This window comes from Acanthopagrus latus, chromosome 16 (genome assembly GCF_904848185.1).
Source record: "Acanthopagrus latus isolate v.2019 chromosome 16, fAcaLat1.1, whole genome shotgun sequence".
NCBI lineage: Eukaryota > Metazoa > Chordata > Actinopteri > Spariformes > Sparidae > Acanthopagrus > Acanthopagrus latus.
In genome coordinates, this window is record NC_051054.1 from 6,140,218 (window position 1) to 6,158,785 (window position 18,568).

The following is an 18,568-nucleotide window of genomic DNA, read 5'->3' on the forward strand; positions in this document are numbered from 1 at the left end:
GTCCAAACAGCGCTTTCTGCTTTTATTTCCTAAATTTCTCCTGAGAAAAAAACCCAACATTTATTACAAATACAGATTTATGTGCATGTATACTGCTGGCACACCTCTGCAGGCTTCTCTCTTAATCCCTGTTTTTCTCTCACCAGCCTCGCTTCTCTCTCTTTTCTTTCCAATACTGTCCTTTTTTTTTTTTTTTTTCTTTTCTTTTTGGGGATTGAAGACCATGAAAGGAACGGGGCCCCCCCTGAGGGCGAGCCCGTCTCCAGCCTTTGTCCGACGATATTAGTTTGTCCAATGATATTAGCCGAAAAAGAAATTAACAATGCCGTCAAATTAAAAAAGATCAATCCGTGACCTTGTAAAGACAATTATAGCTGCTCATTCTGGTCGCACTGATGAGTTTCTTGTAGGTTCATCATCATAAGCTAAATAAAGTGCGGGCCCAGATCAAAGCCAGCGAGCGTGACGCCACTTTAATATAATTCATATTGACGTGTGTGATGTAGTGACCGTGGAGAGTCAGCTAGGGGTAGCAGCTAAACAATGTCCAACCCCAGCCATTTATTCTCCATATTTCCTCCCCTTATAGTCGCTCCTGTCAAAAAAATTATCCATATCTGCTGCTGTTATCACATCTATTTTTAGTTAAGCACAGTTAGAATTTTCTGGTTATTACACGTGGCGACGTTTCATCCTCCTCCTTGATCTTCTTCACGCGGGAGCCAATAGAGAAACTTTTTTGCTGCCAATAATGGATTTTTTCCCCCCCCGTCGCCGCTGCGATCGCACGCCCTCCCTGAAATGATTTCAGGCTTAATATGAATGGAAATATAATTTATCAGGTCCCTCTCCCGCTCGGAGATCCTATGGAATACACATACATAAAGGAGGCAATATTTCTGGAAATTGGAAGGTATTCTTATGATGATTTCATGTCCTCTGCTTAGCACCTCTCGCTCGCTCTCCCCTTTCAGCGCACCCTGTAATTTCACTTGTAATGTGAGAATGATGGAGTCGTGATAATGGCACGCTTTCATTTCATATGAGACAGGAAGACTCATTACAGGCCCTGACATGTTTCTCGACGGGGGAGTGAATCGCTTCCTGTTATCTCCACGTCCCCGCGTCTCAACAGTTGTCAGTCTTACATTTTGTTTTCATCACCGGGCTCCATCTTCAGAGTTTCATTAGTGCCGGGGCGGCGACTCTCCGAACTCAGTCGAGCATAGCTAAGTATGACAGAGACCTGTCTTAGTTGCGAGGTGGTGTATTGTGGCTTCAAGCGCAAACAGACTCATTTGTCGGCTCTCACTGCGATGCAGGCAATCAGAAAGTGTGGGCATCAAAGGGATTAAAAACATGCCGACCAACAATACTCTTATCTCCGTCCAGACATTTGGCACAAAGCATTTTTCATATGATATCTGCAGACAAGGATCTACTATCTCTTTCAAAACTTTTTAAAAAATCGAACCACTTCAGCAGCGCACTCTTTAATTAACTTTTTCAATTAAAAATCAGAACAAAGTAGTTAAAAAAGCACCATCGAGAGCGAAAGGGACGCCAACAATAGGACTCAACAGTAATTATATACAAGAGTCTTCATTAAAAATTAAATCAATTGAGTCAGTCTGTTGGAGACGAAGGCAAACCATGTGCACACTTTCTCCCTGTGTCGGTTTTAAGATAACTTTTGGTCTTCTGTCATGAGGAGCACTAAAAAAAAATGCTTAACCGTACACACAATATGCCATTCTTAGAAAGTACAAATACTTTGTTAGTGTACTTACGTAAATTATTTATTAAATATGTATCTTCTTACATCATCAGAACAGGCTTGTTACTTTGAATTTGATGCATTTGATGGAGGATTGCAGATTACTTTAACTTTACTTTACCCCAAATCAGACTGATTTCAACCTATCAATCCATGTTGCGCACAGCAGATGTGAGGTGAAAGGATGGAAAAAAGATGTGGAATGAGGAGAAGAAAGCGTGTTAGTGCAGCCTGACACTTTACTGTCCCAAAATGTCGCTATTTGGCGTCCAGAGAATGAGACTCAACAATTAACTACTATTTTCCACCAAGAATTCGACACCGAATTAAACTGACACAGGACCCATTTTGCTCATTCTTCAATGCACGTTGTGTTGGAGAGTCCTGGTATTTTTGGTATTTTGGGGGGAATGTTGTTCTGGAATCTGGAGATACTGACTGAAGCCAAACTACCAATGGGCCCCTTTGTACATTTGCTAAGTGACGACACCGACCTGGATTTTGGTAGAAACTCTGGGAGGTTTTGGCTTGCAGGCTCGACTTCATAAATGATTCCAGTTTGTCTGTGTAGCAGTGTTTAAAATGTTGGGTGGAGCAGATGGGGAAGAAGAGGAGGGTGCGGGAGAAATTTTAAAAATGTAGTTGAGACAAAGTAACTTCATTGCACGTCTTGTATATAATATTTTGCTGTCGTGATAAAAAAATGAATAACAGAAACAATCAACTACTGTATGTTTCTGGAGCATTTACAGCTCAGACAAATCCTAACCAAGTTTAATAAGCTTAAAAATATATTAATATATATCACATGTATGTAATATAATAAGATGCAAGGTTCAGTCAGCTTTGCACAGAAATGGTGGGTGGGAATGTCCTTCAGAGGGATACTTACTTCATTTTATACTTTCAGTACATTACTCAAAGAAGCCGAATTTGAATAAATGTGAAGAATGTGTGTACTTCTGCCACCTCAGGTAAACTCAATCGACAGTTTTATATCAATTGAAATATGAATTTGTTGCAATAAAAGAGCAATGAAAAGGGAGAAGAAGCAGAAACTGTGACTCTTCATTAGTTCAGGGTGTAGGGCTGTAAAGACATCTCAGCAAGAGCTTGGAAAAAAAATAAAAAATCTAAACTCTGGATCTTGTTTGCAAGCCGCAGCTTGTGTACATTGGCGTTCGCTTCAGAAGGCACAGAGAGATGAAACGATATGATTAAATAAGATCTCACAGGAGCAGAGAGCGCCCATTTTTAAATTTTTTTTAGGTTTTCATCACAGCGTCTACAGGGCACCTACAGTGGAAAACATCAAGAAACAGATTAAACAGGCAGGCGACGGTGCCACCGGCATCTCAGCCTCCTTATTTCTACTGAGTGTCCTCTGAATCAAAGCCAAGTCTTCCTCTCTGTGGGGGTTTACAATAACATAGATCCTGGCCTTAATAACCCGCACAGGTCAGCACAAGCAGCACACGCTCGCTCCATCCCTTCGCTTCTCCCGACCCATTTCTCAACTTCTCTCCCCGGAGCATTAAAACAGACAACAGACCTTGGTTAGGTCATGGCCAACACAGACCTCATTTGTCACAGAGGATGAGCATCTATGAAGCTGGATTGTTAATTATGAGGGTAAAATAAAGATGTATGAGGCACAAAAATGGCACACACACACACACACACACACACACACACACACACACACACACACACACACACACACACACACACACACACACACACAGGGAGCTGATGCACGGGCTCACACTTTGCAAACGTTTGAATGAGGAATTCAATTATGCATGCACACACACACAAACACACTTGGTTGCCCATTACTGACCAATTGCACACGCACACACACACACACACACACGCACACTAAGTGCAATTAGGAGCTGAATAAAGATGTATGGGAGCTATGTATTCCATGACTCTCGCTGTATTACATAATTAATGGGTCTGGGACTGAGCAGTTTTAGGGGGATTAGTTAACTGATTAACACCAAGAACACTTTGTGCTGTAAGATGGTGGGATGGCAGATGAGACTTACTGTTGAATTCTGGGAATTTTTCAACAACAAAAAAAACTTGCTCCTCTCCTCATTACTGCATACATTAGTTTCTATGGTCTGACCCTGAAATTCTGTACATAATGAAAGTGGATCAACTTTTTTTTCATTGTGTTCCAGTTATTTGTCCCTCCATGCGGACTGAAGTGAGAATGAAGCAGAGCTCAAAATCGGTTAAAATAAAAATATATATATATTTATTTAAACGACCCAGGAGGGTCAAGGCTGTGTGGAGTTTGCTGGAGACAAACTGGTTCGTGCAACAACTAGAGGCAAAAAAGTTAATATGTGCTTTGTCTGGAAACTTTCAGCCTGCCTTTAAAAAGTTGGATTTTTTTCTCCTTGAAGGCATTGATAGAATTGCACTCGCCTGCACACAAGAAAAGCGAATAAAGCAGCTGTGTAAAGAATGGAGAAATGGATTGGGAGAGAAATTTAAACCCTCGTTACTTTCTCCCTGCTGCACACCTGGCCGGTCGCTGTGTGAACTGGTCACGATGGTCAGATTGTTGGTCCCCCTTCTCTCTTTCAAACACTGAAAGTGTGTGTGTGTTTGTGTGGGAAGGCTCAAGACTTGTTTGTTTCCAACAAGCTCTTTGTGGGAAGCATACAGATATGCAGTGGTGGAGGAAGCACTCACATCCTTTACTCTGGTATATGTAGAAATACAGTGCTGTGAAAATATTCAATTAAAAGTCCTGAACTCAAAAACTCAAAATGGTGCTTTAAACGGCAAAAGTTTTTTGTTTAAATGAGGTAAATGTTGATTTCACAATGGAATGGCTAAAGAATAATGACACCTTCTGTGTTTAACTTCATTATGCTATTTTGCGAACCAAACTAGAACCATATCTATGCGATCAGGAATTGTGACCTGTAGTTTGCCCAGTAAACACACCACCCTCTTCGGCCGTTGTGGTCTCGCCTGACCGCCTGCTGTTCTCGGGTTATACCTCACTACCAGAGTGTCTCCGGGCTGGAGAGAGCAGACAGGCTGGTTGTCCGAAGGATGGACCGCCTCCTAATGAGCAGCCCGACCTGCAGAAATTCGGCCGAAGAAATCTGTGTGTTCATCCAGCACACACGTGTCACCGGCGTAGGTCTACATGCATGTTATGGGCTATAGATGTCAAGGAAGTGATGGGCCGAGATGCGACGAGTCTGATGCTGTTGTTGCTCCAGGAAAACTGGAAAACCAGTGATATGTTGTTTGGAAGTAATCATTTTAAAATTCACTGGAGGAGTAGCTGTCAGAGCTACTCACAGAGACAGACTGACAAATGGGCCGACAGGAAGTCGAGTCAGAGTTACAGTCTGCCTGAGTGACCGACTCAGGGACTGACTGACAGCCAGTCAAGAAACCAGTCGGATAAATCAAAGCAGGCTGACTGACTGACTGACTAAAGGCCAGCAAAAAGAGGAAGGGAAAAAAAAAAAAAAGCTGCAGGCAGACGGAGAGAAATAAGTGTTGTGAGCGTCGCCCAGGAAGAGTAAATAGCCGTCGCGGTGACACAGTGGGGTGGTGGCCGGGCGGAGGCGGAATAGAGGGAAAGAGATGGGGCGTAAAGAGAACAGGGTGCAATACTGAGGGGTGCTGAGGCGGTGAAATGAGGGGTTTGAACTGCTGATGTAAGCGTGGACACACTCCCTTTTTCTTTCTCCCTCGTGCGCACACACACGCTATCGCACACACAGCGCTGACAAGCTGTTTCTACCCGCGGGAAGTCATTCAGGGTTCAGGGGTTCAAATGAAAACGAATAACAGCGGCCGGACGTATTGTTCTTCTCCTCCCTGGCTCTTCCTCTTGCTCTTTTCTCGTTGCAGCCGTGATCAAGCATTTCCCTTCCATCTGCCTTCCGCTGTGCTCCTCAGCCCCGGCTCCATTCCCCCGCTTCACCCTCACCCTTTTCTCCTCAGCCACCCTCGCCTCTGGATTTCACACAGCTCCCTTTAAATATTAACCGCTACAGTCTGAGGAGTTTCATTGTACGCGGCATAGCGCTCGCAATTCCATATTCATTTTAATCAGCATTCAAAGGGCGAGCATACTCTATTCATTCTAATCTGTCTTGAGCATTTTAATAAGGACCATTCTTAGGCTGCTCTGCACCGAATTCTGTGCCACGGAGGAATCTCTCAGGGTTATACTGTGCGTTTGTTGCCATCTGTAATTGGTTGTTTTCTCCTGCGTCGTGTGACAGCGGCGTTGCTTGAGTATTCCATTTTATCAGGCGTCTCTTGATGCTTTTGAGGGTGGGGATCGTAATTTTAATCGGGAATTTGACGGAGCAGAGCGGCTGCCTCGGCTGACGGAGTGCCTGTTTCATCTCGGATCAATTAACAATGGGATACACGCAAAAGATGGGAAAGTTTACAACTAGTACTCGTCTGAAACCAGCCCATAAATATATGCATGTCACCGACAGATTCCCCAAATGCGGATGCTCATGCAAATAATCATAAGAGGCTTGGGTGGGGTGTTTTTGTGTGTGTGTGTGTGTCAGGTTGTGTGGAGAAAAACACGAGAGCAAAAGAGCAGGATTAATAAAATATCAATCGCAGGTGCCCTGAGAAAATGTTGCTGTTTCATTCATGAAACTTTGTAGCTCTGACCCTGTCAGTTTGATTTGTGGCCTCCAGGAGGGGGAGAGCAGTCGAGGAGACACAGGAGATGTAAAAGTTTACAAACTCGGATTTTGAAATTCAGCCCCGCGTTGCTTCCAAGTTGTTTACAAGGTAAAAAAAAAAATCAGCGTGTCCTCACGGGGCTGCACCGATACTTTATTTCATCAGAAACAAGCTGGAGGTATTAATTATTGACAGCTTTTCCAGAGGACGGTATACATTTTCGTATACAGTTATTGAAACAAGCATTTGGGGCTGGTGGAAACTTGGGGAGGGAGAATTAAGTTGACAGAAATTAATTGAAAAAAAGTTAGCAGCAAAAAGGTAAAACCTGCCAAGCTTCAAAATCAATTCCTGACCTCTCGGAAATGTTGGATACAGAACGTTCCCTCACGGTCCGCTTTGGACCTTCGGTGAACTTTAACTCGGTCACATGGTCTTCATGTGTGGATGAAGTTTTCTCAGTTTGCATGGAGGTAGTTTTGGAGAACTTCAGCGTTTTCCCCTGCATCGATGGAATGATACAGGCTGCAAAGACAATACTGACACATGGCCACCTGATGAATCTGAGTCTTTTATTCTCTGTTTAGATCTGCAGGGACTGAAATTAAGGTTTTTAATGAATGCTGAATACAAGAATATGTAAATTAATGAATTCTTACAACTGGACGTGCCAGATGGTTGTGTGTAACGAACCATCTGGGAAAGAGCTGCTGTAAGATGTTTGGAAAAAGGGCACGCAGGTGATTGGATCTACAGCAGGAGACATCCACCACGAGCGCAGAAAGTTTGCCCATTAAACTTTTACCAAAGCAGGCGTGAAAAAACATGTTTCCCCATCTAGAAAAGCCTTCAGTGTCGTTCTTTCAGTGAGATATACTCTCCAGTCGTGATGCATCGGATGCTATAGCAGCACTTACGCTAACGACAACTTCTCTAACTGGTCGTCACGGCTAAACTAGGCTAAATGTAGCTGCTGTCTTTACCTGCCAGGAGTAGATCATCATGGGATGCTGATGGGTGGAACCACAGGAGACAGGAGCCTGGAAGGATGGATGAATCCGGCTGCCTCGCAAAGCAAAAATGATCAGAATGGAACAACAATTTACTGTCATAGACTCCCGCGGTTAGTAACTGTTAGCGTGAGGATGGCGTCCTCCTACACATGAAGTCGACGGAGCATTGGGCACTTTTCTGCACAAGCAGACAGACGTGACAAAACAGCGACTTGAGTCATTTCAAGCCCAAAATGTGTTGGCAAGAAATGGCAAAAACCAAATGTTAGGTTGTCTGTAGGTGGTCCTCCTGAAAACAGCTGCCGGGAAATGATGCTGATGAGAACAGCGAGAAAACCGAAACACTGAGCTGAACGACACTAAAGTGCCGCAGGTGACCAGTGTTGTGAGGAAAATATTGATTAGAGCAGCTTTGACTTTTGCGTCAAGGTGACAAGTAATCCTACAAGTGTTATGGATGAGCCACAGAGACCGTGGAATGAAGATTGGGTCTTTTTTTTTTTAAGTATTTTTTTGGCCTTTTCCTGGCTTTATTGATAGTGCAGATGAAGAGTTTGACAGGAAACAGGGTAAGAGACAGGGAGTGACACGCAGCAAAGGGACCCGGGCCGGGAGTCGAACCCGGGTCCGCTGCAGAGCCTCGGCTCATGGGTCGCGCGCGCTACCAACTGAGCTATGCGGCGCCCCAAGTTTGGGTCGGTTTTGACGTTTTTCATGGTGTGTGTCTAGTTTTGCAAATGTGTACGTTCATTTGTTTGCTCCCTCATTATGATTCCCTCTAGGATTGGGAAAAAGAGAAAACAGTACAAATATTTGATCCTGTTATCATGTATCTATTGTTTTTTTTTTTATATTTGTGAGACAATACGAAAGTGATTACCTCCCTTCATTTGAATCGTCAGTTCATCTGATCTAATTTTGTGCAGTTGTTTTTTTTTTTTTCTTCTCTCTGTGCAGGTTTCTCTTCAGTTCTGCCCTTGAAGCTGACAAAGCTACGTTGATGAAATGGTCATGTTTTTACTAATCCACTGATCACAGCAGGACTCTTTCAGCTATTTTGGAGAATTAGTTCAATTCACTCCACCGAGCGTGATATAAAAAAAAACCCACAAAAAAACGAGGAAGCGGTTGTGTCGCGTCACTTGCCACTTTTTTCTGACCCGATCTTAATTGACCGTCCTGTGCGTGGGAGCTCGGCAAAGGTCAACCTGTCACTCACGCGAACACCGACTCAAATGTGTGGCCACCCTCGAAAAAAAAAAAGGGCAAAAGTGCTCGAAGGCAACCTCGCAGTGACCCGGCGAAGGTGTTGCTGTGCGTTTTTTTTTTTTTTTTGTGTGCTACAAGACAAAACGATGTCTAAAAGCCCCGCTGGGAATCAGTGGAGCGCTCGGCTGTGTGATGCTCTTAGAAACACTCTGGGCAGCAAAATATACGAAGAATCACGGTGCAGCCAACACACAACGCGGGGCCTCTGGATGCAGCTTTGCATTCTTGCACTTCCTCACACACGCTAATTTGCAGACGTCGTGCGTCCAGACACACACACACACACTCCAGACACCATAACAACAGTGCTTTCACAGCATATTATTTGCGTCCCATTACAGCGCGGCAGTCATTTGTCCACCCTCTTGTCTGACGGCCCTCTTATTTGACAAAGAGGAGGCAAATTCGGCACTCAACTAATGGGTGACTCATTCGAGCTCTCTCTCTGCCATGTGTAACATTAACGTTTGTACTTAACGCCGAAGCCGCCTTACTGTAATGTTTATTTATGCCTCCGCTGCCATTACCCTGTCTTTTGGGCGATTTGCGGTGTATCATGTTCCTGCTTTTTTTTTTTTTTTGCTTTTCCATTTGAGTTTTATGGCTGTTGTTTTCTTTTCTTTTTTTTTATCGAGAGCAAAAAGCTTCTGCTCCCCTAGACCAGATTATTATTTTTTTCTTTTTAAGGAAAAGCAATGACAAGTTGAGCTGTAGTGCCCTGACAACATCCTTCTTAGAGACGGATAATGCTTTTTTTTTTTTTTTTCTCCTCCTGTTTTTGGTGACATGTTGGAGCGAGCGGAGAACGGAGACGTAGGAGCGCAGGAATGATTCGGTGCACAAAAGACGACTTGAGGTACATCTCAGGAAAAAAAAAAAAGATAAAGGGAAATGCGTGACTAGCTGTTGAATGGAACATGCTCTCTTGAATAAAGTTTGAGTGATTGATGGATTGAATGATTATATTTTCAGATTTCAACCTTTCAAGCGCGCTGCCGCCTCCGACGCAGAACAAAAATGATCGTCGCGCGATGGGCGACCGGCGGATGACCTCGGCGAGCTGTAATTGGCGGGCTCGTTTGAAGCGTTTGGGTGTTTTGACACGTAGCTGGAAGTGTTTGTCAGGGAGGTAAGGACTGAATCCGTGACATAATAACAACTCGTTGGGAGAAAAGAAACCCTATTACTATGTCCGGTAAATACACTCCCCGGGAAGATTCGGGGCGCAAAACGAACATCTGTGAGCTGATTTCCATTCACAATTTCCAAACAGCCATATGCTCCTTTTGCCACGAGCCCCCCTGCAGCAGACTGTGTGCTGTTGACTGAAGCCACCTACAGTAGCTTCACACCGCTTCAAGGCCGGCGCTCGCGTACACACTCTTTCATCGTTGTTTGTTTCTCTGCGTACTGTATTTCGAGGCTTGCATATATCCTGCCCCCCCCCACCTTTTTTTTCCCCCCAGTTTGTCGCCTCTGTAGCCGATTAAAAATGGATGAGAACTTTATTTAGTGCGAAGCGATTCTGTGCCAGTCAACCGTGGTGCATCAATGAACGAGCTGTGTGTACATGTGCGTGTGCTTTTTGTCGGGTGTGAGAGTGTGCGGTTCCTCCCCTCACCCCCTCCTGAGCCGGTAAGGGTGATGAGACAAGTAGATGTGGGGTTACCGCTGGGTTAAACCCCCGTCTACTGTTAGGTCAGCCAGAGTTCAGCGGCAAAGCGAGGCTGGAAAAGCATCAGACACAAAGCTCGGCGCAGGTAGACGGGATGATCGCCGCGGTTTCTCAGACAAGACGAGACCGAGCTGAGGTGGAATTCCCCCACAGAGACCAGGAGTCAGACGAAGAGGATACTGGGGGGGTTTAGCGGAATTGCAATTAAATCCATGGGAAATGTAATCCTCCTGAAATGGAGCTAACTATAAGAGCTCTCATCAGGAATGAGAAAACAAAGCAAATATCTTGTACTTTGCCAGCGTGACATTGTTCTGTGTTCGCCATGGGAACCAATGGGAAGAAGGGAAGTCAGACAGCAGCTGCAACTCTCCCTTAATGAGGGAAGACAGTCAACCCTCGATTTCTCCTCTCACAGCCTCCCTCCCCTCACTTCTTCACTTTTGAAATGGAGAGCAGACAAACCGCCCGCTGTAGTGCTTTTCTATTTATTTTTACGACGACAGTCGACGCTTGAAGAAAATTAAAAACTGTGTTAGCGCTCAGAGTCAGCGACCTGCTAGCGCGCATGTGGAGTATTCGGAGGGCCCACGAATTGAATTGATAATTAGATTGCAGAAACAACTCATCCGAGTAGTTTATTAATTTCTCATTAGCTGAATTATTTAGCCACATTACTTTTTCTGTAAACTCCAAAGCCGCTATAACTCCTCCCTGGTAACACCTGGAGGTTTGAGGAATAACCCGAACAACCATTACAATCCCATGATGATCTTAAACAATGGAGACTTAAGATACGACTCAACAACGGGAGATAAAGTAGTTCCCTCAGCTCAGAAAGCTAACATTATGCAAAAATCAAAGACAGTGGGTGAATATAATGTGACAGTATATTTACGAACAGAGCTAGCCAGGCATGTCTAAGCCCCAAATCAATATCAAGATGTTCACCAACAAATGATATTTATGTCGACTGTCGGCTGCAGCCTGAGGTTTAAAAGGCCGGGGAGACGGATTAATGCCCAAAGCTTCAGTTCATCCTGTGATGTTCAGACGGATGATGACACTGAAGAACGACACTCGGTGTTGTAAATGAGATATTAAGACAACTCCTGCCCCCAGCTTACACATCATCCATCTCCAAACTGAACTCACAGACACAAAATTCCTTCAGACCCTCCGCCTGATCCCCAAAATGTCAAAGAAACAGAGCTGTGTCCTTATCCACCGCTACCTAATAAACAGATTGGAAACCATGCTGATTATCAGATGATAATGTTCTTGATTAATGGTTTGATGTTTTGTCATAAACACTCTGTGTGCTGACAGACATCAATCAAGCTGCAACTGTCTTTGAAAAGCTGCCAGTTAAACTTCACCAGCCGCAAAGTGAAATGTTGTTGTTGTTTTTTCTTCTCTGGAGTTGCCTCACCATCGTCTTCATCCACGGTCTGTTTTGATATAAATACATGTGACCACATCAGAAGAATAAGGCTGAGCTGCAAGGCAAACAGAAACCTTGTGATCACTTACTGTTCTGTACGCTGAGTCGGCCGTCTGCCTGTGATGTGGTCGTTTTTCGACAGATTGTCTTGGATTTTTTTTTTATTTTACGGCGTGCCATTAACCGTGAAGCGTGCTAAGTTTACTTAAAAGTTAATACTTATTATTAATACTTAGAATTCCCTCGCCTTGCCAGTTTATTTATTTTTTTCTATGTGAAGCTCCAGCATTTCCTTTGAGCAGTGCATTATGGGAAAATAGTGAGTATTAGATGTTGGATCTATGCTGTTGGCTCATTAGTTGTGGTTACCTTGCTAATAATTCTCCAATCTGATTGAAGATTCTGGATTAATTTCATATATGTTGAACAAAGCAATCTGTTTACATGTAAGTATACACGCCTGACCACCAAAAATAGTCTAATAACATGCACAAAGTGGTTCTGCTCAATGTAAACGATCTTATCTGGTGGGAATATAACAGACGAAGAAGAAACGAGAAGTTCATCATGTCCTGGGAACAATATTTCCGTTTTCGAGCCTTTCAACAACCGAGGCGTCCCTCAATCTTTTAAAGGTCTGATTTGTACGATAGTCGTTGTTGACTCTCATTCCCAACTCGTGAAATACTTCCGCCTTGGGATTAGTAGATATGGCGAGGAACCAGTCTCACCTGATTGAGGTTGTTAGAAGCGGCATTTTTTTTTTACTCCGCCTGTGTTGTTATTGTGATTATCGTGGATCCATTTACAGCCTAACAGCCCCTATAATCTGACTGCTGTATCTGTGCTGTTGTATCCTCCGCAGCCTGACTGTTCACTCACTGATTGCACCTGTTCCTGATATATTTAATTGAATCTGTAAACGCTGATGAAAAACTGAGGAACAGAAAACACTTGGTATTGATTTTAATCTCTCTATCTTTTGTGGTACCTTTCTTTTTTTTTTTCTCTCTCTGTTTGTGTTCAGGTTACCTTCCCCAGTTTTTTAAGTCTACCACCTACGCACCAGAGACGGGACACATCCGTCTGAATATTCTTCCCCCACAAGTACTTTAATTTCATTTCTCGGAAAATGAGAATAGCCAATCTCCCAGACTAGGGTCTAATTTTTACTTTTCACCGCGACAGTAAAGGGCCTTAATGGCTATTTGCATGTCACTCACTGCCACGTTATAAGTGCAATTAAGTGCCGCTCGGGGATGGACGAATACAGAGAAGCAGATCACCGGCGGCGATGAGAGGAGAGAGGAGCGACACGCTGCCAGAAGGATATGGCAAGATGGATAGAGGGCATTGAACAATGAAATATGCATCAGGGCTCTCGTTAAATTTTAATCCAGACTGTTGACTGGAGGTTGACCCTGTCGTGACCCAACACATGCGGGAGTGAAAATATCCGCCGAGGGAGGCGCGAGGGTGGCGGAGAGGGTGGCGGGAGCGGTGTGAGGAAGAAGTGAAGAAGAAGAAGAAGAAGAAAATGGTGTAATGAGGCCGGCTGGAGGTGTAGACGGATAATTTTGCCCGTCTGACTTCACGCCTGAGTGTCTGATCGTCCCCTCGCTACAAAAAAAAAAAAAAAACCTGCCAGGTCTTCTAAGAAATCCCTCATATTTGTTCACATGTGAGCAGAAGGATGAGCTGCAACAACATGAAGACATTTAACTCCAGAAATGTGTGTTATTGTATAACCCTCACCGTAACATTTAAGCGTGCTGTGTATAAGATAAGATATGGGGCTGTTTAAGTAACCTTTCAGATAATTGGCACAGTCAGGCGGTAAATCGTTCCCTCTGATTGGCTGAAACATCACACTTGTGGTTTTGCGTATTAAAAGGTGCATTACGTAGTTTTGTGGAGTGCATTTAAATCGGAAGAGTGACTGATGGTTTTTTCATGTCTAAACAAACAAATAAACAAACTTTCTTTGTTTTCATGACTGAGTAAACAAACTGACCTTGAAGGACGACACAGTTTTATACTTTGTTTTATATGTGGCGGACCCTGCCACCCCTCCAGCTTCAAACAGGGTTCTGGAGACCTTATTTTTCCTCTGAGAACAGCTTGTTTATTCACTTATGGGAAACATAAATATTGAATTTCTGCTCCAAAACTACAAAGCGCCCCTTTAAAGAGTGACAGCCAGGCTCAAAGAAAACTGAGGAAAGACTGAACTAAAAAACATAAAGTGAACACAGTCAAGTTATTGAAGTCATCGTGTCAAGTCACACTCACAAGCACTTTAAAATGAAAACCTGGACGGAGACGTCGACGAGACTCACGTGGATTTGTCTCAGACGTTCAAAGGGAATGCAAACATTTCTTTGCCCAAACCTTGAAAACAGCACTAAGACTTTAATCTGTTGTGTTATTATTAAAAAAAAAAAGCTTTTATGCACACACACACACAAAAAAAAAAAGCTTTATCCCTTTGTGCATATAGTCAGCGTGACATTTGACCATATCCCCAGGAAATCAGCCTGTCACAGTGTCTGGCTCTGGGATAAAAGATGTTCATATTTGCAGACAGTGATTGAACTGCGCGGGATGATAAGGCTAACTTATGTTAATTTTGTTTTTAGCTCTTATTTGCCTTTAATGTTTTTATTCAGTAAGTTGCTGCTGATGCTTGAACTCGTGTCCCTTTTTTCTCTTGATATTTATTATCACCGTTTATCAGGTTGTTTGTGTTTCTGTGAATACGAGTGTTTGAAGGCATGAAAGCAGCGTGCCGGCGCAAATTGTATAGAACCATCCACGTTTTTGTTGTCTGATGTTCCCTCAGAGTCCTTGAAAATATTAGAGAGATGGATATTGAACAGCCTGGCTCTTCCAGATAATTGAATTGTAAATGTTTAACCAAAGTTTGACTCAAGGTTTCACCATTTGTTCATCTCTTTTAGCAAAACAATTTCAACATATAATTAACTGCTACTTTTAACTAACTGTTTCAACTGTTTCAGCGTGTTTCAATTTCTTCTTGCTTGCTGAAAAGTTTTCACACAAATCAGAGACAACGTGCTCAACTCATGTATTTGTCTTCAGGATGGGGTGCTGAATCCCTCTTGTAGTGAATGAACTAAAGAAGAATATAGGACAACACTCCCATCAGACTTTTTATTCTTGCCACACTGATGTTTCGTGCAAGACGCCTTTCCTCAGTGTAACTAGTTGGTAGACGGCATTGTTTAGTTAGCCATTGTATCATGAGCTTCTGGACAAAGTCATGAGGAAACCCTCAGGCTGAATGTTTTAGCTTCTGAAGCAAAGTACAATCTCTAATTTAGCATTTCTTTCTCCAAAAATGAAGCTTGATTCTCATGTTTACTCTCAATTACAGGAAGTATAAGAACAAACACTCTACACACATTAAAACAGTTTGTAGGCTACATTATTTTACTTTCCTCTCAAGTCATTTCCACATTTTTTTTTAAAGCTGTAACCTGCGTCTGGTTCAGTTCCCTCTACCTGTTGTAAGTGCAGACATGTCTGAACTAACCTCAGGTCTTTGACTCTTAATTGGACTCACCTTTTCTACTGAACTGTGACGCTGAACATGGTCCTAAGCCACGAGGGGGGGAATAGTGTCCATGTGAGGTAGCTTGAAACAGCAATACTGTCTCAACAACGATATTAGATATTTTTCTTTTTAATTAATAACTTCAGGTAAAATACAGGCACAAAAAATACACAGATATTTTGGAAATCGCGTTTGACTGTGTATGTTCTTACGTGGATCAACATCCGATCAGCTTTTGGCGTCTCCCGTGGCAACCGCAGACTGACCCTGGTGGGAAATGACTGCTGTATGCTGTACGTTTGTTCATAAAGGTCTATGTGCATTCCTGTGTGCATGTGGGTGTATGTGGGTGTGCGTCTATAGCGCTCTTAACCACTCCCTCAACCTCTAGTGCACCGGCCCATAGCCTCATTAATAACCCCTGCGTTTGCTGAATGGGGCTCCGGCGATCTATTGCGCTCTATTGCAGTGTTGTTTTTGTTTGGCCCTGGTCACAGTGATTCCTGGGAGATGGCAGCATCATAAATCTACAGCTTATTCATGGAGCTAACCTGACCTTTACAGCAACACCGAGAACAGGGGGGAGAGGCAGGGAGATGGAAACTGAGGGAGAATAGTAGAAAAGGCCAGGGAAAAGATAGAAAAGGGGAGGGAGGGGCGGGAGGTGAGAGGGTTTAAAGGTAGAGCTGAGGGGGGATGAGAATGATAAGGAGGAGGAAGGAGTGATATAAGAGGATGGGGAAGGGGGTGGAAGTGCAAAAGACAGCGAAGGAATGGAGAATAGACGGGCAGCTGGGGGAGATGTGAATGATAGAAGACAGAAAAGGAAATTTAGCAGAGAATAGGAGAGTGGAGAGAGAGTCGGAGGATGGAGCGGGTGGGACTGAGAGGTTATTACAGGATGAAAGCAATCAATGAGTGTGAAGCGACTGGGAGACGGAGAATTGTATGTCTGTGCGTGTGCATTATCCGTGTGTCTCAGTCGATGGAGCCCATCTCTCGCGGACCTCCGTCACCTGTCGAGTCTCTAATAAAGTCTCCGTGTTGGGGGTTTCGTTTGCTCCCAGAGGGCGGTGCATCTCTCTACATGAGCTGTCTTAACACCTGGCCAGACAAAGTAAAAATGCGCTTTGAGAGCAGCTGAACGTCCCACGAGCATAGCGTTTGGCTTTTTGAAGTGTGCGTTTGAGTCTGTGAGTCAGTAAGCTGTGTTTTCAGTCTGTGTCCCGCGAAGGTTTCCAACAGGACAAAAAGGAACAGAGAGGACGTCACATGACAGCAGCGATCACTCTTCTCATTATCAGTTCTTTTGTTCTGTGATGATTTGTCAAATCAAGTGGAGTTCATTCACGTGGCACACAATTTAAAAAAAACACTCTCGACTAATCTCGACTTGATATCTACTTTTCCAAGAGCTCATCAGGGGATGTTGATAGAGACAATCTGATGTGTTTGAGAGCTCAGGAGGCTCGAGTTAAGTTGATTTAATCATTACTAGAATGGCACTCAGTAGAGCAAATACCACAGCCACCTAAAGACGCCTGAAATGCATAATTTCATGAGAAATTAAGAAAAATCGCGCAATTTTAAAGAAGTGACAAAAAAATCCTTGCTCCATCTCTCTTTTTGGAATTCACATCAAAAGTTAGCTGAGTCTATTCTGGTCCAAGACCCATCCTGCATCCAAGTTCTGTGAAAATCCATCTTGTGGTTTTTGTGTAATCCTGGTGACAAACCAACCAACATACAAACAGACACAGATGACATCAAAACCTTCTTGGAGGGGTAATATGTCAAAGAGCGGCACGAAAAGTGAAAAGTTAGAGTGAAGGGAGCGATAATGTGGAGGAAATATATATGTGTGTATATATATATAATGTACTGCATTAGAGGTGGATAATCACTATATTTAAAATATAAACATTTAATGCAAATGTGGTCAACTTTATGCAAAACAAAAACACAAATAAGCCTTCATTAAAATGAGTGAAAATGCTCCAGAAGCCACAACAGGTGAAAACAACTTTTTTGAAAAAATAAAAATAAAAAATGCAGCACCACATTATACAACACCGCTATAATTACACCTTCCATACAGCCCTGTTCTAAAGAGTACTGAAAGTCTTATCTAACAGACGATTTCAAATCTAAATTAAAAGCTCCCTTATTAGTTTATTATTAATTTTTTTATTGCATTTGTTTTGTTTCATTGTTGTCATGCCTTTCTTTGTCTTATATAAAGCATTATACAATTAAATTAAGTTTAAGTTTATTCACCTTCCAATCAAATCGTAACTTGGTTTATCTGACATACTTCACACTTGGCAGGTTTTATGTTGAGGACGGAAGGATGTGCAGTGTCAAAATTGGTGCAATTTGGATACAAATATTTGAATGTAAACACTGTGATCTAATGGGGAAGCAGACGTAATCAAAATAAAGATTAGCATGGTGCAACAACTTGTTTTCGTGACGTAAACAAAGGTTTTCCTTTTCTTCAGCAGGAACTGGAGATGACATTTTATGTTGCCATCAACAGTAGCATGTTAGCTAACTTTAGCCTCGAGTTGTACAATGTTTACCATCAATCGTTTACCTCACTGGTCGTTGTGGTCCGGCTCAGAAAGCACTGATTATTATCATCTACAATTTCAATAGTAAAATATCAAACATGTTCGACATTATCAGGGTGGCTGAGCAGTTCAGAAGGCTCCAGGCTGGATCTATAAACCCCTCACATTACCTGATAATCTGTGCCGAACAGCATATTTTGAACGGGCTTGAACCAGTATCTATAATGTGCAACAACTTATTAAGATTCCCTCAATTTCATCCCATGATATGCCCCTGAAAAATACTGTTCACACACACACACACACTCACAGGAAATCCAAACACAAACCTACCCTGTTACCGTGTCTCATTATTATCTCGATGATAACCATTTGTACCTAATTGCTTCGGCAATATTGTTTCTGAACTTTCATTCCAATTGAGCTCATTAAACTGAAATTGCGTGGAGATAGAGGTTGATTTGTGAGCTTGCAGCACGGTGGACTGATAACTCCATTCGTACTGAGGCTGCTCTCCTCATTGGTATTCTGCACCTGTC